Here is a 23,310-nt window from a genome sequence, read left to right on the forward strand (position 1 = left end):
ACGCGGCGCGCGTCCTCCGCCGCGTCGGGAGCGCGGCGAGGGCGCGGGGCGGGCCAATCTTCAGGAGGGAGCAACAGGCCCCAGGCCCGCTCTCGCCCACGGGCCGGCGCGTCCACCCGTGAGCTCCTGCCTGCGGAGAGTGTCTGGAACGTGGAAGGCGTGCGGCTGCAGGGCCTCTCCTACCGCTGCAGAGCCCAGCTTACCAGATGCCCGTCTCGGTCCCAACGAGCTGGACTGCGAGCAATTCGGAAAAAAGCTAGTCAACCGGTAACGAGGAGGGAAACGTAAAACTGAAGGCCATTGGGGTCTAGTTTCTGCTTATGCGATGTTGAGTCTTAGAACAAAAGCGCAACTTCCATCTCTTTGTGTTGAATATGAAAGTGTGGGCTCTTGGAAGGAGCGGTGCTTTCCACCTCGTCTTTAGCTTTTCATTTATTTAGCGAATATTAACTGAGTTCCCATTTTGTGGAAAAGATAATATTAGACACTGGGAATGATGCAAAGATTAGAAGATAACACCCCCACCCTCGCCCTGAAGGGCCTTAGAATTTGATGAGACAGACGCTTAAACCTTAATATTTTCTTAGAGAAATAACGAACAGGAGCCTTTCACTTGCCTTTGAAAACCGCTGTCCTTGGCCTTCGTTTATGCCGCTCTTCTAGGTAAACATCTTTGGGACTAAATCTAGGCTTTGTTTATCCCAAGAAACCTCCCTTAACAACTTCCACATACCAGACAGCATTAGGGTCCCATCCAGTGTAGAATCAGACTGTTGATTTTGTACCGACTCTGTTGTCTAGACTTTGAGATCTTGGAGACAGAAGAAATGCTATCTTAGTCTCCTATTCCTCAGTGTCTTGGGTTGATGAAAGTTTGTTTTGGACAAACAGGTGTTTTGGAACTTCTGTTCTCTGACATTCTAATGTGTTCCTCTCTCTTCCCTTTCATTCATTCAGCAAGTTACCCATTAGGTGCCAGGTATGTCCAGGTATTATGCTGGGCTCTGAGCAGGGCGTGGTAACCTGAAATCAGTCTTTGCTCTTATAGAGCTCACGGTCTCCTCTGAGGGATAGTCACTAATCAAACAAACACAGGTACAGTTGCATCTGAGGTGTGTGCTACTGTATCGGATTTTGCTGTGTAGCAAACCACCACAAAACCTTGTGGCTTACAACAGTCCTTTAGCTAACTCTGGATTCGGTGAGTGACCTGGGTGGTTCTTCTGCTTGGGTCTGCTCAGCTGGCCTCCTTCATACTTTTCTGCTCAGCTGGCAGGTCTTCTGGTGGCTGGATGAGCCAGGACGGTCTTACTCCCAAGTCTTCTGGTAGGAAGGCTGTGAGCAGGGGCAGCAGAGGCAACAGAGGCAACATGTTTGTGGCCACTTTTGCAATGTAACACAGGGACTAAGGAATAGTATATGACACAGAGAACATATACTGAATATTGATGATTGGTTTAAATTATATGGGGAAAGGGCTTTATTGCTAAAGTGACATTTGAGCTGAGATCCAAAGATTGGGAAGTGAAGAGGGAAGAAAAAACAGATCAGAGAGAGGGACAGTAGAGGCAAATTGCCCTTCCCCCAACCCCATTCCCATTTCTCCCCCAGCTTCCATGTTTCAGAAAATGGTACCACCCACCAGCTGATGGTTCAGGTCAAAACGCTAGCACTCATCCTTCCTTTTTCCCAGGCACACTGGCAGTTCCCATCTGTCCTACCTCCACAAAACGTATCTTCAATTGTTCCTTTCTTCATTTCTACATCACCACAATCCAGGCTACTATCATCATTCACCTTTGCTACAAACCCTCCTTACTGGTCTCTCCATGTCCATATTTACATATTGCAATGCAAAATAAAAAATGTGGATCAGATCATGCCAACCTTTCAAAGCTAGATGGGTCTGAATGTTTGTGTCTCTCCAGAATTTGTGTGTTGAAATCCTACCCCCTAAGGCGATGTTACTAGGAGGTGGGCTTTTGGGTGATGCTTAAGTCATGAGGGTGGAGACCTCATGAATGGGATCAGTGCTCTTATAAAAGAAGCCAGAGAGCTTCTTAACTCCTTTTGCCATGGTACCCAGAGAAAATAGCCAACAATGAGGAAGAGGCTCTCACCAGGCACAAATCATCTGGTGCCATCATCTTGGACTTCTCAGACTCCAGGACTGTGAGAAATACATTTCTTTTTATTTTTTTATTTTTTGTCTTTTTGACTTTTCTAGGGCCGTTTCCTGCGGCACATGGAAGTTCCCAGACTAGGGGTCTAATCGGAGCTGCAGCCGCTGGCCTACGCCAGAGCCACAGCAACTCGGGATCTGAGCCATGTCTGCAACCTACACCACAGCTCAGAGCAACACCAGATCCTTAACCCACTGAGCAAGGCCAGGGATTGAACCTGCAACCTCATGGTTCCTAGTCAGGTTTGTTAACCACTGTGCCACGACGGGAACTCCGAGAAATACATTTCTGTTTTGTTTGTTTTTGCTTTTTAGGAAGATCCCAGGCTAGGGGTTGAATCAGAGCTATAGCTGCCGGCCTACACCACAGCCACAGCAGCTTGGGATCCAAGTCTCATCTGCAATCTACACCATAGCTCATGTCAACGCTGGATTCCTAACCCACTGAGTAAGGCCAGGTAGCAAACCTGCATCCACATGGATACTAGTTGGATTCCTTTCCATTGCATCATAATGGAAACTCCCATATTTCTGTTTTTTATATGCCATCCAGTTTTGGGGATTTTTGCTATAGAAGCTCAACTGGGCTGACACATTTCCAGTGTGCTTAAAATAAGATTTTAAATCCTTACTCTGGCGGTAAAGGCTGTATCTTGCTTACTCATGTACCATTTCTTACTACCCCATTGTGCTATAGCTACAATATGTTTCTCTCTGTACCTAGCATATATCAAGCTCATTTCAGAGTCAGTTTTGTGTGTGTTGTTTTGTCTTTCTACTTCCTGAGATGTTCATGTGGCTTGGCCACATCTCATGGTATAGAAGTCTGCTTAAAATGTACCCACAGAGCAAGGCTTTCTCTGATCACCTAGTTATTATCTTTTTTGGTTGCCTTTGAAGCACTTGCTACTCTCTGAAATTAACCTTTTTGTTTATATGCTATTTGCCTCCTGTGGCTGGAATATATTCTCTGTGAAACTAGGCACTTTGATATCTTGTTCATATTATCATCCCCATACCACAGCAGGCACACCTACTCATAGTAGGAAGTCAGTAATTACCTAAGTTTATCAATGGATGAATGAGTGAGTGAGTGAAAACCCCATGACAGAGTGAGCATGGTGTGTGAGGAAATGGAAGACAATCAATGAGGCTGGCAGGGGGGGAGGTGGGCCTGATGGTATGTGATATAGTTGAGGGGTGGGGGTAGGTAGGGGTCAGGTTATGTCAGGCATTTTGGCCATGCTAAGGAGCTTGGTCCTTGTATTGATCAGTTTCTCCAGCGAGAACCCTATATATGGTTTTATCATAAGGAATTGGCTCATGGAGTTATGGAGGCGAAATCCCAAGATACGCAATCAGCAAGCTGGAAACCCAGGAGAGCCGATGGTATGAATTCCAGTACAAAAGCTGGCAGGCTCAAGAGACAAGGGCAGCTGATGTTTCTGGCTGGATCTGAAAGCCGGAAAAAACACAAAATCTGAGCTCAAAAGGCAGGGACAATTTCCTCTTCCTCAGCCTTTTTGTTCTAGCGAGGTGTTAAATTGTTTGGATGAGGTCTGCCCACATTAGGGATGGCAACTTGTTTTACTCAGCCTACCAATTCAAGTGTTAAGCTTATCCAGAAATAGCCTTATCAACACACCCAGAATAACTTTTGGCCAAATGTCAGGACAGCCTGTGACCTAGTCAAGGTGACGCAAATTAGCCTTCATCGTTCTTGTCTTTGTATTTAAGTGAAGGTATTGATGTGTGACAGCAAGGACTATCTTTTTTTTATTTGGTCTTTTTAAGGCCACACCTGCGGCACATGGAAGTTCCCAGGCTAGGGGTCCAGTTGGAGCTGTAGCCGCTGCCCTATGCCACAGCCACAGCAACACCAGATCCGAGCCGCATCTGCAACCCACACTGCAGCTCATGGCAACGCCAGATCCTTAACCCACTGAGCAGGCCAGGGATCGAACCTGCAACCCCATGGTTCTTAGTCGGATTCGTTAACCACTGAGCCATGATGGGAACTCCGGCTGTCTTATTTATCAAGTAAATAAAGTCTTTTAGCAGGTGATATATATATATCAGTCATATATATATATCAATATGATAGCAATTGTTGAACAAGTATTATTTATTGAATTGCACTCTTTCAGTCTCCACCCAAATTATGGGACAAAGTGTTCTAAGAACCTTTCTCCTGAGATCAGAGCTCTTTGATCTTATTCTCCTTTCAACAGACTCTTTTTGTTTGTTTTTTTAGGGCCACATCCTAGGCATATGGAAGTTCCCAGGCTGGGGATCAAATCAGAGCCTTAGCTGCTGGCCTACAATACAGTCACAGCAACTAACGCCAGATCCAAGCCACCTTTGCAACCTTCACCATAGCTCACGGCAGTGCTGGATTGTTTAACCCACTGAGTGAGGCCAGGAATCAAATCCACATTCTCATGGATACTAGTTGGGTTCATTACTGCTGAGCCACGATGGGAACTCAACCGACTTTTCAAAACATATATCAGCTCCATTGCTCTCAAGTCTTTTTCTTTTCACTGCTTGGAGGCACTTTCTTTCTTATAGGCTACACTTTCTCTTAGGACACCTCACATAGAAGAGGAGCTAGAGGCCTAGGGAGGCTAAGTCTTGGCTAAGGTCACATGACAAGACACAGGAGATGGAATTAAATCTTTTGCCTTCCTTTTCCTCCAGTGCTCTTTCCACTGTTCCAGGATCCATCTCCCCCTTCCTCCCCTTAAGGTTTTTTTTTGCAAAGTTCTTAAATGTATGTAAATATAAATAAATTACCAAGTAGTGAATGAATATCATTTCATGTTTGGAATAAGGATAGCATGACACAGCGGCTACAGCTGTGTCAGTGATCAACCTGTTAGTTGGTTGTAACATTCTCTTAGGATTATTGTTCCAGGTTACAATCTATATAACCAGACTTTTCAGTGACTTTCTTTCTTTCTTTCTTTCTTTCTGGCCTCATGTGTGGCATATGGAAGTTCCCAGGCTAGGGGTTGAATTGGAGCTGCTGCTGCCAGCCTATACTGAAACAGTGCAGGATCCGAGTTTCATCTGTGACCTACACCACAGCTTACAGCAATGTCAGACACTTAAACCACTGAATGAGCCTGGGGAATGAACCCACATCCTCATGGATAGCGGTCAGATTCGTTACTGCTGAGCCACAACGGGAATTCGTTCAGTGACTTTTCATAAACTACAATTGACTTTCCATAAACTTTTATATGATATTTGTATATTTACAATCTTATTGTGTATAATATGGAATGGATTCCAATTTATTTACGATGGTGTAAAAGTTGTGGAGGCAAAGAGTTATATTAATTGCACTCACTCATTTATTGAGAACTTTTCATGTACCAGGTGCTGGATTTGCCAATCTTTAACCCAAGTGCTCTGAATAACGTGGAAAGAGACAGCTTTACACATAACTGGATCATGAAAACAATTTTTTTCTAGTCTTATTTCTTTGGAAGCTTAGAATTAATGATGTTGTTTACATTAGATTATATTTAAAAATTGTGTTATTGTTTTGTTAATATATCTCTTCCCCTACTCCTTTGTCCCATTTTAGAAATGAAGAAAGATGTTAAGTGACCAAATATGATATATTGTATTTATTTTCTAGAGTTTATGGCTAAACAATATGGCCTCAAATACAGCTGTTCCCTGTTAAGAAGCTTAAGCAAATAGTTTTTAATGCTGAAACATAGAAATAAAGCCTTTCCAGTAGAACTTTAGTTTTTTTGTTTGAGTTTATTTTTTGCTTTAAAAATTCAGTATTTGAGAGGATATAGGGGCTCCCTCTAGTGGTGAATTTGGTACTTAAAATTATTTGGTCAAGCACTAGAAGCCAGGGGGATAGAATGAAACTGCTCCAGAGTCCTATTTCATGTAAACCAGTTTTCCAGTCGAAATCATGTATAACTTGTTTTCTCTTTAGTAATTCAGGAGGGAATATTACTAAGTGATAAATCACATGGACTTTGATGGGCTCTGAGGTCTCACACCTGGGATTAAATTCTGGACTCCATCATTCAAGGGTTAGCATGCCTCAGAATCACCTGGAGGACGTGTTAACCCTCCCTTGCCACCTCCCCCCCTCCCCAGAGTTTCTGATTCAAGAGGTTTGGAGTGAGAGCCAAGAATACACATTTGTAACAAATTCATAGGTGATACTAATGCTGCTGGAACAGGGACCACACTTTGAGAAGTAGTGCCCTTGACTTCTAGAGTGATGAAACTCAACCTGTATTCCTCAGAGTTTCGCCATAGGGTTATTGTTGAGGATTAAATGGAACAGTAGATGTTAAGTGCTTAGATGGTACCTGACATAATAAGTGCTCCACAGAGGTTAGCTCCTTGTAATATACGGGATGTCAGTGTTCTGTATTCACAAAATTCAAAATAAGGTAGAACTTTTTTTTTGTCTTTTTTTTTTTGCCTTTTCTAGGGCTGCTCCCGAAGCATATGGAGGTTCCCAGGCTAGGGGTCTGATCGGAGCTGTAGCTGCTGGCCTACACCAGAGCCACAGCAACGCAGGATCCGAGCCATGTCTGCAACCTACACCACAGCTCACAGCAATGCCAGATCCTTAACCCACTGAGCAAGGCCAGGGATTGAACCCACAACCTCATGGTTCCTAGTCAGATTCATTAACCACTGAGCCACGACGGGAACTCCAGGTAGAAATTTTTAGTAATACTGTTGTTGAGCTACTATTGTTAGGTTAGTTATATCAGTAATTTTACTTACGATTAAGGTCCTTGTGCTTAATAGTGTACTAAGCACTATTAATATATCTATTAGTTTCTCTTTCATTATTAACACATTAATCTTTCTGCACTTTACTTTGAAAAATTGATACAAAACGAAACAAAAACCACACACCGAGGGAGCTATGTCAAAGGAACACAGGGCCAATTGCAAGAGCTCCCAGTGGCCATAGTTGGGACAATTTGAGTGATAAAATAAAGTGGTAATGAATTATAACCCACATTAAAAAGTAAATATTCCTGCGTTCATGCTGAGATAAACGACTGAAGGAATGAATGAAGGAATAAACAAACAAACAAATGGAGAGGAGACAAATCTCCCATGCCAAGAATTCCAAATATTTTCTGTAGATACTATGTCCTCAAAGAAGTGGAGGATAGCTACCTGCTTTTTAAGTGTGGTCAGCACATAATGACTTCCTTCCAAAGAGGGGAGAAGGGTAATTGTACAGTGGGGAAACATGACCGAACACCACCTTGGCCGGTGACTAAGGTCAATATCAACAGTGATAAGTCACGGTACTAGTATGTGCCCATTGTGTGATGTACCTTATCCTCGTGGTCTTCCTCCTCAAAACCCATAACCCCAATGTAATCATGAGAAACACATCAGATAAATCCTAGTTCAGGGACACTTACAGTGTCCCCAACCAGTATTTCTACAATTCGTCAACCTCACAGCCAAAAAAGCTCAAGGAGACATGACAACTAATTGCAATGTGTTATACTGGAAGGGGGTGGGTCCTTAAACAAGAAATGGACATTAATTAAAAATGAAATCTAAATAAGGAATGGGGAAAAAAAAGCAAATCTCTTTGGCTTTTAGAAAAAAAATGTACTTATTATTAGAAATACCATCAAAACCTGGGAAGCATAAATAGGAGTTCCTGGGGTGGCACAGTGGTAATGAACTTGAATAGTATCCATGAGGATGTGGTTTTGATCCCTGGCCTCACTCAGTGGGTTAAGGATCCACTGTTGCCATGAGCTTGTGGTGTAGGTTGCAGATGAGGCTTGGATCCTGCATTGCTGTGGCTGTGGTTGTAGGCCGGTGGCTACAGCTCTGATTGGACCCCTAGCCTGCAGGTGTGGCCCTAAATAGAACAAACAAACAAACAAATAAACAAAAACTTGAGAAGCATAATAAAGAAAAAAATGCCAATGCTATGGGATAAAATATTAATATTAGGTGAACATTTTCTAGTTTGATCTATTTATATATCTAAAGAGCAGAGGTAGAACACATACACAAGTGTACACATATAGTAGGCATGAAGACAAACAGTCTTGTTATAAAGATATGATCTTTGGGTGTTTTAAAATTTTATTTTGGGCATTATTTGTTTTTTTTTAACATTACAAGATATTTCAAATATACAGAAAATAATAACCCATATATCATATTTTATCATCTTTGCTTCAGTTTTTTTTAATAAGCAGATGTCTAGATAAGTTAAAGCCCCACTCCTTCATCTTGTTCCTTCTATGCCTTTTTTCTTATAATAATCACTGGCTTCAAGGTGGTATGTATTCTTTCCATGTCTGTTTGTATATTTCTACTTTATATGTATGTATTTATTAATGATGTATTATTTTTGTCTTTATAAACCTTATATAGCTGGTATAATATCTTATATACCTTTTTGAAACTTACTTTTTAACATGACATTGTGTTGTAGAGATTTATTCATGTTATATTTAGTGCCATATAGATTTCTCTTGTATGAATAAATGATGGTGTTTGCATTCTTTTGGTAAATATACTTTGTTTCCAGTTTCTCCTATTCATAAAACATGCTGCAATGTATATGTATTTATTTTCTCTAGAGTATCTGTATAGAAATGTCTTTTCATGCTGTTTGTAATAATTTTGCAGAGCAGAAGTTTTTAATATTAGACCTTTAATCTGATTGGAATTTATTTTTGTACATACTCTGAGGTAAAGTTCTAATTTTATCTTCCATGTGGATAACCACTTGTGCCAAATTAATTTATTGAATTATTCATTTGCCATTACCCCCTCCAATCCCAACAGTTTTTTTTTTTTTTTTTACTACTTTTGTCATACACCAAGTTCCCATAAATAGGTTGGCCTATTTCTAGGCATTCTATTCTATTGGTCTGTTTGTTCATAACTGGGTCAATTCTAAATGATTTAAATTAGGGATATTCTAAATGGATTTAATTACTTGAAACAAGAGAAATTTGTTTGTAGATTTGTAAGATAAATTGGCCTAAATGTGATTTTTTTTTTTTTTTTTTTTTAGGGCTGACTCTGCAGCATATGGAGGTTCCCAGGCTAGGGGTCAAATAGGAGCTGTAGCTGTTGGCCTATACCACAGCCACAGCAATGTGGGATCTGAGCTGCATTTGCGACCTACACCACAGCTCACGGCAACGCCAGATCCTTAACCCACTGGGCAAGGCCAGGGATCGAACCCCTGTCCTCATGGGTAGTAGTCGGATATGTTTTCGCTGCACCACAGGAACTCCACAATTCACCTATTTAAAGTGTACAATTTATTCATTTTTAGTGACACTTTAACAGCCATAACCACAGTCAATTTTATTTATTTATTTATTTATATTTATATTTATTTATTTATTTTTTTCCACTGTATAGCATGGGGACCAAGTTACAGATACATGTATGCATTTTTTCCCCTCCCTTTGTTCTGTTGCGATATAAGTATCTAGACATAGTTCTCAATGCTACACAGCAGGATCTCATTGTAAATCCATTCCAAGAGCAATAGTTTGCATCTGTTAACCCCATGCTCCCGATCCCTCCCACTCCCTCCCTTTTCCCCTGGGCAGCCACAAGTCTGTTCTCCAAGTCCATAATTTTCTTTTCTGTGGAAATGTTCGTTTGTGCTGTATATTAGATTCCAGTTATAAGTGATATCACATGGCATTTGTCTTTGTCTTTCTGACTTATTTCACTCAGTATGAGAGTCTCTAGTTCCATCCATGTTGCAGCAAATGGCATTATGTCATTCTTTTTTTATGGCTGAGTAGTATTCCATTTCTGTATATATACCACATCTTCCTAAATCAATCATCTGTTGATGGACATTTAGGTTGTTTCCATGTCCTGGCTATTGTGAATAGTGCTGAAATGAACATGTGGGTGCATGTGTATATTGCCTGCAGCATATGGAGGTTCCCAGGCTAGGGATCTAATCGGAGCTATAGCTGCTGGCCCACACCACAGCCACAGCGATGTGTGATCTGAGCTGTGTCTGTGACCTACACCACAGCTCACGGCAAACACTGGATCCTTAGCCACTGAGTGAGGCCACGGATCGAACCCACAACCTCATGGTTCCTAGTCAGATTTGTTAACCATTGAGCCACGACAGGAACTCCTGCATGTGTATTTTTTAAGGAAACTTTGGTCTGGATATATGCCCAAGAGTGGGATTGCAGGGTCATATGGTAGTTCTATGTATAGATTTCTAAGGTACCTCCAAACTGTTCTCCATAGTGGTTGTATCAGCTTACATTCCCACCAACAGTGCAGGAGGGTTCCCTTTTCTCCACAACCCCTCCAGCACTTGTTATTTGTGGACTTATTAATGATGGCCATTCTGACTGGTGTGAGGTGGTATCTTGTGGTAGTTTTGATTTGCATTTCTCTTATAATCAGCGATGTTGAGCATTTTTTCATGTGGTTGTTGGCCATCTGTATATCTTCCTTGGAGAACAGTCTATTCAGGTCTTTCGCCCATTTTTCCATTGGATATTGGCTTCTTTGCTGTTGAGTTGTATAAGTTGCTTGTATATTCTAGAGATTTAGCCCTTGTCTGTTGCATCATTTGAAACTATTTCTCCCATTCTGTAAGTTGTCTTTTTGGTTTCTTTTTGGTTTCCTTTGCTGTGCAAAAGCTTGTCCTTTTGATTATGTCCTACTGGTTTATTTTTGCTCTAATTTCTATTGCTTTGGGAGACTGACCTGAGAAAACATTTGTAAGGTTGATGTCAGAGAGTGTTTTGCCTATGTTCTCTTCTAGGAGTTTGATGGTGTCTTATATTTAAGTCTCTCAGCCATTTTGAGTTTATTTTTGTGGATGGTGTGAAGATGTGTACTAATTTCCTTGCTTTGCATACAGCTGTCCAGGTTTCCCAGCAATGTTTGCTGAATAGACTTTCTTTTTCCCATTTATGTTCTTGCCTCCCTTGTCAAAGATCAGTTGACCATAGGTGTCAGGGTTTATTTCCGGATTCTCTATGCTATTTCCTTGGTCTGTCTGTCTGTTTTGTTACCAGTGCCACACTATTTTGATGACTGTGGCTTTGTAGTATTTCTTGAAGTCTGGGAGAGTTATGCCCCCTGCTTGGTTTTTGTTTCTCAGGATTGCTTTGGCAATTCTGGGCCTTTTGTGGTTCCATATAAATTTTTGGATTGTTTATTCTAGTTCTGTGAAAAATGTCATGGGTAATTTGATAGGGATTGCATTGAATCTGTAGATTGCTTTGGGTAGTATGGCCATTTTTACAATATTGATTTTTCCCATCCATGAACATGGAATAGCTTTCCATTTCTTTACATCTTCTTTGATTTCTTTGATTAAAGTTTTATAGTTCTCAGCATATAAGTCCTTTACCTACTTGGTCAGGTGTATTCTGAGGTATTTGATTTTGTGAGGTGCAATTTTAAAAGGTATTGTATTTTTGTATTCCCTTTCTAATATTTCATTGCTGGTATACAGAAATGTGACTGACTTCTGAATGTTAATTTTGTATCCTGCTACTTTGATGAATTTATTAATCAGTTCAGGTAGTTTTTGGGTTGAGTCCTTAGGGTTTTCTATGTATGGTATCATATCGCCTGCATACAAGTGCCAGTTTTATCCCTTCTCTTCCTATATGGATGCCTTTTATTTCTTTTGTTTGTCTAATTGCTGTGGCTAAGACTTCCAAAACTATGTTGAATAGCAGTGGTAAGAGTGGGCATCCCTGTCTTGTTCCAGATTTGAGTAAAAAGGCTTTCAGTTTTTCTCCATTGAGTATTATATTTGCTGTGGGTTTGTCATAAATGACTTTGATTATATTCAGGAATGTTCCCTCTAAACCCACTTTGGCGAGAGCTTTGATCATGAATGGATGTTGGACTTTGTCAAATGCTTTTTCTGCGTCTATTGAGATGGTCATATGGTTTTTTGACTTTCTTTTGTTAATGTGGTGTATGATGTTGATTGATTTGCATATGTTAAACCACATCCTTGTGAACCTGGGATAAACCCCACCTGGTCATGGTGTACAATCTTTTTGATATGCTGTTGGATTCGGATGCTTAAAATTTTGTTGAGAATTTTTGTGTCTATGTTCAATCAAAGATATTGGCTGATAGTTTTCTTTTTTTGATGGTATCTTTGTCTGGTTTTGGAATTAGGGTGATGGCGGCATCATAGAATGTCTTTGGGAGTATTCCTTCTTCTTCAACCTTTTGAAAAAGTTTAAGGAGGATGGGCACCAGATCCTCTTTGTATGTTTGGTAGAATTCGCCTGTGAAGCCGTCTGGTCCCGGGCTTTTATTTGTAGGGAGTGTTTTCATGACATATTCAATTTCATTTCGAGTGATCAATCTTTCTGTTCAGTTGGTCTGTTTATTCTTGATTCAGTTTTGGCAGGCTGTAAGATTCTAGAAAGTTGTCCATTTCTCCTAGGTTGTCAGATTTGTTGGCATATAGTTGTTCATATGGTTTTTTTGTATTTCTCTTATGGTTTTTTTTGTATTTCTGCAGTATCTGTTGTGACTTCTTTTTCATTTCTAATTTTGTTTATTTGGGTTCTTCCTTTCCTCTTCTTAGTGAGTCTAGCCAGGGGTTTGTCAATTTTGTTTACCTTTTCAAAGAACTAACTCTTGGTTTTATTAATTTTCTCTATTATTTTTTGAATCTCTATTTTATTGATTTCCTCTTTGATCTTTATAATTTCCTTTCTTCTGCTGACTTTAGGTCTTTTTTGTTCTTTTTCTAATTCATTTAGGTGGAAGTTTAAGTTGTCAATTTGGGATCTTTCTTCTTTTTTGAGGAAGGCCTGTATTGCTATGAATTTCCCTCTGAGCACTTCTTTTGTGGTGTCCCATAGATTTTGAGCAGTTGTGCCTTCATTATCGTTTGTTCCAAGGTATTTTTTAATTTCCTTCTTGATTTCCTCATTGACCCATTGGTTTTTTAGTAGCATGTTGTTTAGTCTCCATGCAGTAGGTTTTTTTCTCATTTATTTTCCTGTGGTTGATTTCTAGTTTCATGTCATTATGGTCAGAGAAGATACTTGAAATAATTTCTGTGCTCCTAAATTTGTTGAGGTTAGCTTTGTGTCCCAATATGTGGTCAATTCTTGAGAATGTTCCATGCGCACTTGAGAAGAATGTGTATTCTGATTTTTTTGGATGTAGTGTCCTGAAGATGTCAATTAAGTCTAACTTTTCTATTGTTTCCTTTAGGATCTCTGTTGCTTTGTTGGTTTTCTGTCTAGAGGATCTGTCCATTGGTGTGAGTGGGGTATTAAAGTCTCCTACTATGATTGTATTCCCATCAATTTCTCCCTTTATGTCTGTTAGTATTTGTTGTATGTATCTGGGTGCTCCTATATTTGGGGCATATGTATTGATGATAGTAATATCCTCTTCTTGGATAGATCCCTTAATCATTAAATAGTGTCCTTCTTTGTATTTCTTTATGCCTTTTGTTTTATTTATTTATTTATTTTTGTCTTTTTGCTATTTCTTTGGGCCGCTCCCACGGCATATGGAGGTGCCCAGGCTAGGGGTCGAATCGGAGCTATAGCCACTGGCCTACGCCAGAGCCACCAATGTGGGATCTGAGCCACGTCTGCAACCGACACCACAGCTCACAGCAACGCCGGATCGTTAACCCACTGAGCAAGGGCAGGGACCGAACCCGCAACCTCATGGTTCCTAGTTGGATTCGTTAACCACTGTGCCACGACGGGAACTCCCTATGTCTTTTGTTTTAAAGTCTATTTTGTCTGATATGAGTATTGCAACTCCTGCTCTCCTGTCACGTCTATTGGCATGAAATATTTTTTCCCACCCCCTCACTTTCAATCTATATGTGTCCTTTGTCCTAAGGTGAGTTTCTTATAGGCAGAAGATTGAAGGTTTTTGTTTTTTTATCCACTCAGCCACTCCTTGTCTTTTGATTGGAGCATTCAGTCCATTGACATTTAAGGTGATAATTGATAGATGATTATTTATTGCCATTTTAAACCTTGCTTTCTGGTTGATTCTGATTCTCCATTCTTCCTTTCATATTTTGGTTGTATGGTCTCCAATTATTTCCTGCTTGAGTGTTTTTTCTTTTCATTTTTTTGCGAATGTAATGTTTGGTTTTGATTCGTGGTTGCCCTGTTTTTTAAGTGTGTTAACCCCTTCCTATAATTATGTGTTTTAGCCTGATAGTCCTGTAGGTTCAAACACTTCATTACTGTGCTAAAATTAAGAAGAAAAAAAAAAGAGAGAAAACAAAAAAGAAAAAAAATTAAAAAAGTCTATTTATTTCCTTACTTCCCTTGCCCACATTTTATGATTTTTGACGTCTGTTTTTTCTTTTTAATTTTATTTTGTTTTGAATATGTTCATGTTTAAATCTGTATGCTGGCTTATTTGAGTGACTGCTCTCTGATTGTGGTTTTCCTCAATCCTAGTTCTTCCTCTTTTTTCTTTTTTCTTTTCGGTTTAGAGAAGCCCTTTCAATATTTCTTTTAGCCTGGGTTTTATATTGCTGTATTCTTTTAGCTTTTGTTTGTGCCAGTAGTTCAGATGATCTGTTCGGTTCTCATTCTGCTCGTCAGATTACAGACTTACTGCTGTGCTCTTCTCTGCATCTGGAGATCCCTCCGATTTGGTTGATCTTTCCCTCGAGTAGGTGACTTTCCAGGGTATGGGATCCGTTTCTCCTCCACAGTTCCCTTTCAGGAGCGCCCGTCCAGCCCTGATTCCCCTTCTCTCACTCTCCTCTTTTCTCTTGTTTTACCCAGTTGTGTCATGAGATTCTTGCTGTTATTGGAATTTAGGTTCTTCTGCCAGCAATTATTGCTGTTCTGTGTGAGTCATTTAACCTGTAGATGTGTTTTTTTTTTTTTTGTTGTTGTTGTTGTGTTTGTGGGAAAGGGCAAGCGTATCCCCCTACTCTTCTGCCATCTTGTCTCTCTCCTCCATTTTGTGTTTATTTTTGTGTATGGTGTTAGGAAGTGATCTAATTTCATTCTTGTACATGTGGCTGTCCAGTTTTCCCAGCACCACTTAGTGAAGGGGCTGTCTTTTCTCCATTGTATATTCTTGCCACCTTTGTCATAGTTGACTGTAAGTGCGAGGGCTTAATTCTGGGCTTTCTATCCTGTTCTACTGCTCTCTTTGTGCCAGTACCATGCATTTTTGATGACTGTAGCTTTGTGGTATAGTTTGAATCAGGGACCCTGATTCCTCCAGCTCCATTTTTATTTCTCAGGATGGCTTTGGCTATTCTGAGTCTTTTGTGCTTCCAGACAAACTTTAAAATATTTTGTCTGAGTTCTGTGAAAAATGTCCTTGGTAATTTGATAGGGATTGCATTGAATCTTGGGTAGTATAGTCATTTTGATAATTTTAACTCTTCAAATCCAAGAGCATGGTATATCTTTCCATCTATTTGTGTCATCTTTGATTTCTTTCATCAGTGGCTTATAGTTTTCAGAGTACAGGTCTTTTGTCTCTTTAGGTAGGTTTATTCCTAAGTATTTTATTCTTTTTGATGTGAGGATAAATGGGATTGTTTCCCTATTTTTTCTTTCTGATCTTTTGTTTTTAGTATATAGAAATGCCATCGATTTCTGTGTATTCATTTTGTATCCTGAGACTTTGCCAGATTCATTGATGAGCTCTAACAGTTTTCTGGTAGCGTCTTTAGGATTTTCTAGGTATAGTATCATGTCATCTGAAAATAGTGATAGTTTTATTTCTTCCTTTCCAATTTGGATTCCTTTTATTTCTTTTTCTTCTCTGATTGCTGTGGCTAGGACTTCCAAAACCTTGTTGAATAATAGTGATGAGAGCAGACATCCTTGTCTTGTTCCTAATCTCAGCAGGGATTCTTTCAGCTTTTCACCATTGAAAATGATGTTAGTTGTGGGTTTGTCATATATGGCCTTTATTATGTTGAGGTAGGGTCCCTCTATGCCCACATTCTGAAGGGTTTTTATCAGAAATGGGTGTTGGATTTTGTCAAAGGCTTTTTCTGCATCTATTGAGAGGATCATATGGCTTTTATTCTTCAGTTTGTTGATATGATGTATCACACTGATGGATTTACAGATATTGAAGAATCCTTGCCTCCCAGAGATAAATCCCACTTGATCATGATATACAATCCTTTTAATGATAGTTGGATGTGGTTTGCTAGAATTTTGTTGAGGATTTTTGCATCTATGTTCATCAGTAAAATCGGCCTACAGTTTTCCTTGTTTTGTGGTATCTTTGTCTGGTTTTGGTATCAGGGTGATGGTGGCCTCATAGAATGAGTTTGGGAGTATCCTTTCCTCTGCAATTTTTTGAGATAGTTTCAGAAGGATAGGTGGTAGCTCTTTTCTAAATGTTTGATAGAATTCACCTGTGAAGCCATCTGGTCCTGGACTTTTGTTTGTTGGAAATTTTTAAATCTCAGTTTCAATTTCAGTTCTTGTGATTGGTCCATTCATCTTTTCTATTTCATCTTGGTTTAGTCTTGTAAGATTGTACTTTTCTAAGAATTTGTCCATTTCTTCTAGGTTTTTCATTTTATTGACGTATAGTTGCACATAGTAGTCTCTTATTTATGATCCTTTGTATTTTGTGATGTCCATTGTAACTTCTCCTTTTTCATTTTAATTTTATTGATTTGAGTCCTCTCTCTTTTTTTCTTGATAAGTCTGGCTAAGGGTTTATCAATTTTGTTGATCTTTTCAGAGAACCAGCTTTTCATTTCATTGACCTTTTCTATGGTTTTCCTTGTTTCTATTTCATTGGTTTTTGCTCTGATCTTTATGATTTCTTTCCTTCTGCCAACTTTAGGTCTTGTCTGTTCTCTCTCAAGCTGCTTTAGATATAAAGTTATATTGTTTATTTGAGCTTTCTCTTGCTTCCTTAGGTAGGCTTGCATTGCTATAATCTTTCCTCTTAGAATGGCTTTTGCCACATCCATAGGTTTTGGAGTGTTGTATCTTTGTTGTCATTTGCTTCTAGTTATTTTTAATTTCTTCAGTGATCCATTGATTGTTTAGTAGCATGTTGTTTAGTCTCCACGTGTTTGTGTTATTTACAGTTTTTTTCTTGTTGTTGATTTCTAGTTGCATAGCGTTCTGCTCAGAAAAGTTGCTTGATGTAATTTCAATTTTCTTAAAAATTTACTGAGGCTTGATTTGTGGCCCAGAATGTGATCAGTCTTAGAGAATATTTCATGTGCACTTGAGAAGAATGTGTATTCTGTTGCTTTTGGATGGGATGTCCTATAAATATCTATTAAGACCATCTGGTCTAATGCTTTCTTTAGGGCCTGTGTTTCCTTGTTGATTTTCTATCTGGATATCTGTCTATTGCTATAAGTGGTGTGAACAAGGTCCTACTATATATAGCACAGGGAATTATCATCAATCTCTTGGGATACAGCATGATGGAAAATTATATATATATAATTTATATATATATATTTTTTTGTCTTTTTGCCTTTTCTTGAGCTGCTCCCATGGCATATGGAGGTTCCCAGGTTACAGGTCTAATCAGAGCTGTAGCCACCGGCCTAAGCCAGAGCCACAGCAATGTGGAATCCAAGCTGTGTCTGTAGCCCACACCACAGCTCACAGCAATGCCCACTGAGCAAGGGCAGGGATCGAACCTGCAACCTCATGGTTCCTAGTCAGATTCGTTAACCACTGCGCCATGACGGGAACTCTGGAAAATTATATATTAAAAATGAATATATATATATATAATTGAGTCATGCTGCTGTAAAGTAGAAATTGGCACAACATTGTAAATCAACTATACTTTAATTTAAAAAATTATTTTTTCTATGTCCCATAGATTTTGGGTCAATGTGTTTTGTTTTTTGTTTGGTTTCCAGGTATTTTTTGATTTCCTCCTTGATTTCATCAGTGATGCTTTGGTTATTTAGTAGCATATTTTTTAGCCTACACTTTTTTTTTTTTTTACTGGTTTTACTTGTAGTTAATTGATTTATAGCATTTTGAGTAGAAAGGATGCTTGATATAATTTCAGTTTTTTAAAATTTACTGAGATTTATTTTGTAGTCTAGCATATGATCTATGCTAGAGAATATTACATGTGTGTATTCTGCTTTTGGAAGGAATTATATATATATGTATATGTATGTATACGGTAGTACATATATGTATATATATGTATATATATGTACACATATGCATGTATATGGTTTGTGGATGTAAATGCAGTGTTATAGTTCCCTTTTGTTATTGCGTTACTGTCAATTTCTTCCTTTACATCTTTTAATGTTTTCTTTCTGTATTAGTTGCTGCTATATTGTGTGAATATATTTTTACAATTATTGTACTTCTTGGATTGATCCCTTTATCATCCTTCTTTCTCTCTTAGTACAGTCTTTTGTTTTAAAGTGGGTTTTTTTTTTTCTGATATAAGTTTTGCCACTCTGGATTCCATTTCATTTCCATTTGCATGGAATACCTTTTCCCATCTCCTCTCCTTCAGTCTGTGTGTCACTCTAGATCTGAGGTGAGTATCTTTGCAGGCAGCATATAAATGGGTTTTGTTCTGTGTCTTTTCAGTCACTATCAGTCTTTTGATTAGAGCATTAGTCTGTTTACATTTAAAGTAATTATTGATTTTGTCCACTTACATTTAAAGCATTTAGTCCATTTCCATTTAAAGTAATTATTAATAGGTATCTACTTATTGTCATTTTGTTAACAGTTTTGTTTTTGTACTTCTTTTTTTGTTCCTTTCTTCTTCTCTTACTCTAGTTTCTTTTGATTTGATGACTGTCTCTATTGTTATGTTTAATTCTTTCTCTTTGCCTTTCTTTTACTTTTAACTTATGTCTTTTTGTTTTAAATGAATTTCTTATAGGTGCATATAGTTAGATATTTATTCTTTATCCAAACTGACAGTCTTTACCTGTAATTGATTTGTTTAGACCTTTTACAGTTAATGAAAGAATTGAAATATTATTATTAAAATTTACTTCTTTTCTAGTTGTTTTATATATATTCCATATTTACTTTGTTGGAAGACCTGGGTTCTACTATTTCCTGATGTCTTTGTTAATGTTCTGTATTAGGGTTTCCCCATGTAATTAGAGTATAACCTATACCTATGGTGTAGGGTATCTGCTGGCTCCAGTTCAGAATGTGGCAATGGGATATAATCACTTCATGGGATTCCTCCAGCATAGTGGTGCTTGACTGTGAGTGTACATTACACCTGAGGTGCTTTATTTTTTTAAATTAAAATTATTTTTTTAATTTTCAGGGCCTCATCTGTGGCATTTGGAAATTCAAAAGCTAGGGGTTAAATTGGAGCTGCAGACATAGCAACACCAGATCTGAACCATGTCTGTGACTTACACTGCAGCTTACAACAATGCCGGATCCTTAACCCACTGAACAAGGCCAAGGATTGAACCCACATCCTCATGGATATTAGTCAGCTTCTTTACCCCCTGTGAACCACAATCGGAACTCCCTGAGAGGCTTTAAAAAACACCAGTGCCTGGGAGTTCCTGTTGTGGTGCAGAGGAAATGAATCCAACCAGGAACCATGAGGTTGTGGGTTTGATCCCTGGTCTTGCTCAGTGGGTTGGGGATCCGGAATTGCTGAGGCTGTGGCATGGGCTGGCAGCCATAGCTCCAATTTGGCCCCAAGCTTGGGGGCCTCCATATGCCACATGTGCAGCCCTAAAAAGCAAAAAAATAAAAATAAAAAAAACAATGCCTGTGTACTACCAATAAAAAATTTAATTTAATTTGTATGGAATGCAGCCTGGTAGCTGATTGCTTTAAAACCTTCCCAGATGATTTTAATGTGCAAGCAGTTTCTAGCTTCTGGGCAGATCCTGAATGAGAAATAGCAAACTCTAATCTGATTAGTTTTCCTTGATGTTTGAGCTGTCTACTTACTTTCTTGTCTAATTTCTCTAGAAATTTGAGGATAAAGGGAGAAGTCCTAGAATTTCATTGAACTCAATATTTTCCCTCATAATCATTCCTAGGAAGAAGGTATGGGAGTATGATCCAGTCTTGGCAGAAGCTTTTCAATGTTGCTCTCCTTTACTATGCTTTCCATTTGCTTGTAATTTGTCGGTTTGCTTTTGCAACCTTTAATTATTTATTCATTTTGCCCAATATTGGAGGGTAAAGATTCTATGAATTAACTTTATCCTATCACTTTTACCTGGAAGTCTTTACAGTTTTTATTATATTATGTTATTTTCTCTAATACTCATAATAGTCCTGTGAAGTAGCTGTTGCAACAACAATTAATGCCACTGTTATTTCTATTTATACATTTCCTCATTTTACAGATTCCTAGCTTTCCTCCTTTGAAAAAGGAAGACAGTAATGGTGCCCACCTCATATGTTGCCTTGAAGATTAAATGAAAGCATATATGTAAGACCATTTTCACAACTCCAAGAAAATAGAAAGTGCTCAATGAATGTTAACCAATAGCAATTGTTTCGTATTAAATATTATCACTCATCAATGTGAAGACAATAGTTATATTCTACTCATGGCCCATTGATTTTATTTCCTGGTCACATTAACTTTAAAATGATAAAATTAGATATAAATTATCATTTTTTTCTGGTGAAATTTTAAAACATTCAAACTAATATATTTTGGGCTTACGTTGTAAGGTTTGACTGGAAGATTACTTTCTCAAATGGATAATCTTGTGTTATCAACCAATTGTATTTCACATTTTATCTTCATAGTTCTTCCCATATGCATTTTTAATATGTTTTCAGTGTTGGTATGAGTTTTTCAGTCTTCACAGATATTTTTGCTTAGTCAATGTATTACAAGTGATTACAGCCATTATTCTTTTTGACAGTCCAAATCCAAGAGCTGGTAGGTAGAATCCCTTCCACCTGGCTCCTATTTTGAAATATTCCTATTTTTCTTAAATGTTCCCTGGATTCGGACACAAAATGTCCAGGGACCACCTTGTACCTTCCCTTCTCAAGACTTGGAATCAGCCAGTTTTCTGAGGAACAGCTAGACATCACTCGAAGCTGAAAACTTCGAAGTCCTTATTGAAGTGTTATCTCAAGATAGTTTTGGGAATAGCTAGCCTGCTGAGAAGAGTTGAAAGCATCTCTTTTGACTTTTAGTTATGATCGTCACTGAAATAATATGTCTATCTAAAAAAGATAACAGTAGAATTTCATAGTCAAAAAGCTGGGTTAAATCATAGCTCGTTGTGCTCTTATACTTTTGACCTAAAGTAGTAAAATTCTAAAATAGCCTGTTTGAGATAACACACTGTATTTGTACTAAAGACACTTTTATGTAGTTTAATATACTCACAGGCATAGCATAATGAGATGAAAAAGCAGTGCCTCTTCAGATCACTAGTTTTTGGAAATACTTCTCATTGTGATTTTTAGCAGAATCTAATAGAGACAGTGTTTATATGACAGATACCCTGGAGTAAAAAGTTCAGTCATTTTTCAGAATGACTTAGAATGTGTCAGAATTCTTAAACAAAATTCTTTTTTTTTTCTTCCTCTTTTTGAGGCCTCACCTGCAGCATATGGAAGTTCCCAGGCTAGGGGTTGAAGCTGCTGGCCTATGCTGCAGCAAATGCAGGATTCAAGCTGCATCTGTGACCTATGTCACAGCTTGCAGCAATGCCAGATCCTTAATCCACTGAGTGAGGCCAGGGGTTGAATTTGCATTCTAATGGATATTGGTCTGGTTCTACTGAGCCACAATGGGAATTCCCTGAGACAGAATTCTGACTAATTTGTCTTTAATCAGTATGTGTTCAGATCTATATTCTGGAAGTAATTGAAACATTTCAATACTTTTTCAAAACATTTACTTCTTATCTAGATGATGTCATACTATCATAGAAAAAGAAATGATTATTTCCATAATTTAAAAAAGAGCATGTCGACCGAGCTCTGGCCTCAGTCTTGCCCAGGCTGACATTGCTGCTCTTGGACGTGGCTCAGGTCCTACCAGACCAGCCCAACTCCTTTCTCCATCTCCATCTCCTCCTCCAGACCCCATCAATAAAGACATGGACCAGCAGCAGCTCCAGGAAGTCCCCTTCTCCCAAGAAACCCTTCCTAATTGGATCGGTGAGTTGGCATCAGCCCCTAGTGCACAAGCCTCCAGGAAGAGGATGTGAACTCACTTGATGATGGAGAGGAATGCACTTGGAACAGAAACAAAGGTGCTTGGAGTTCCCATTATGGCTCATAGGAAACAAATCCGACTAGGACCTATGAGTTTGCAGGTTTGATCCCTGGCCTCGCTCAGTGGGTTAAGGATCTGGCATTGCTGTGAGCTGTGGTATAGGTCCCAGATGCAGCTTGGATCTGTTGGTGTGGCTCTGGCATAGGCTGGTGACCACAGCTCCAATCTGACCCCTAGCCTAGGAACCTTCTTGTGCCTTGGGGACAGCCCTAAAAAGCAAAATGCAAAGAAAAGAAAAAGAAAAGAAAAAAAAGAAAAGAAACATGCTGATACAGTGTATGCTCCCCACATTCTCTGGTGGTTGAGTAAGAGGGAGGGTGTGGGAATGGGGACACCTCTTCTTCCAGGGGTCAGATTTAGCATAAGATGACTGTTGAGGCAGCCCAACTGCCTTGCATTTCCTCTTCCTAGGGACCACCAAGCCTTCTTGATCTCCTCAGTCTTGTTGTGTAAGAGGGACTACCTCCTCCAGGAAACCTTTGACAGAAATGGCCAGGAACACTCCCTAACCTTCAGCAGATGGGCACCGAAACAGAAAATAGCCTGATGTCAACTTTCTCATCAATGTCAAAAGTCTCAGGGATGAGTCTTCCCTTCCTTTGGAAATATAATTAAAAAAAAACTACATTTCCCAGAAAAAAAAAAATAAAGAGCATGTTTTAGGAGTTCCTGTAGTGGTGCAGCTGAAACAAATCTGACTAGTATCCACGAGGATGTGGGTTCGATCCCTGCCCTTGCTCAGTGTGTCAAGAATCTGGTGTTGCCATGAGTTGTGGTGTAGGTTGCAGATGCAGCTCGGATCCTGAGTTTCCATGGCTGGTGTAGGATGGCAGCTATAGCTTTGATTAGACCCCTAGTTTGGAATCTTCCAT

Source organism: Phacochoerus africanus, chromosome 6 (genome assembly GCF_016906955.1).
Source record: "Phacochoerus africanus isolate WHEZ1 chromosome 6, ROS_Pafr_v1, whole genome shotgun sequence".
In the NCBI taxonomy this organism is placed as follows: Eukaryota; Metazoa; Chordata; class Mammalia; order Artiodactyla; family Suidae; genus Phacochoerus; species Phacochoerus africanus.